We start from the raw sequence: 1,100 nt of genomic DNA on the forward strand, positions 1-1,100 counted from the left end.
CCATGCGATCAGCTTAAAGTTATTCAGAGTCACCAAATTGTACGATGACGAGCGAACCCGCCACCTATTGGTTTTGATCTAATAAAAGCGCTCCTTCCGTTCCCGGTCGGAGCTCTATTTGCATGTATTAGCTCTAGAATTACCACAGTTATCCAAGTAAATGTGGGTACGATCTAAGGAACCATAACTGATTTAATGAGCCTTTCGCGGTTTCACCTTAATTTGGCTTGTACTGAGACATGCATGGCTTAATCTTTGAGACAAGCATATGACTACTGGCAGGATCAACCAGGGAACTGCGTGCTTATACGATCGGTCCACGAGATTGCCGGTATGGCCAAACCCGTTCGCCTCTCGTCATGTGGCACTAGCCATGTCGATTGACTTCGACTAGCGCCGCACATCAGTAAGTGCAAGTCCTCGACGAAACGACGTAACAGCCCCCAGTCAGCATGAGACTCAAGCTATATATACATCATCATCATCTCGGACAAAACACCGATCAAAAATGAGAAAGTTTCTAGAAACAATCCCTCGCCAAGGCGTCCATATATAATACGAACCCCCGGCTATCAACTAATTTCTTATACACATTCCATCTCGACCCTTCGCTATACATGTGAATATAACGACACGGTGATTCGAGATTCAACAATATTTGTCGCTCGGAACGAATTGAGTGGTTGCAAATTTTTTGTGAACATAACCCGCAACGGGCAGAGGATCACGATTTTAAGGTTGGTCGCTTAAAGGCCATTCGACTACAAAGAGACGAAGCGGACCGCGACCTCGCTGCATGAGGTTGACGAAAGCGACCCAAGATGCGAAAGCCGAAACCAACACACCTTGCCAGTACCCAAACGCCGAGGTCGGATTCGGGTCTACCACTTACCAACTGAATATCATCCTAAAAAGAACTCCAAACAGTCTAGGACAGGACCCATTCTCCACCCCTTCTATATATGTCAGGAGAACCCCGGATTCCCCTCCAGACACGATTTAGCAAACTTTTCCCGATCGATCCGACCCACCGAGGCCGTTTCGACCGTTCGCCGCGCCTACTAGAGCTGATTTCTTCGGACTCCGATCAGAAAATCCGC

At 47.5% G+C, this 1,100-nt stretch overlaps 1 non-coding gene across 1 annotated transcript in view; it reads right to left on the reverse strand.

Moving 5' to 3' along the window:
* LOC123687573 overlaps window positions 1-295 on the reverse strand; it is a 1,906-nt gene extending 1,611 nt beyond the window's left edge. Inside the window, exon 1 of the ribosomal RNA XR_006749291.1 lies at window positions 1-295. This exon is cut by the window's left edge and continues 1,611 nt beyond it. This is a non-coding gene — a ribosomal RNA (small subunit ribosomal RNA).
* Window positions 296-1,100: the final 805 nt, after the last annotated feature.

This window comes from Harmonia axyridis, chromosome X (genome assembly GCF_914767665.1).
Source record: "Harmonia axyridis chromosome X, icHarAxyr1.1, whole genome shotgun sequence".
In the NCBI taxonomy this organism is placed as follows: domain Eukaryota; kingdom Metazoa; phylum Arthropoda; class Insecta; order Coleoptera; family Coccinellidae; genus Harmonia; species Harmonia axyridis.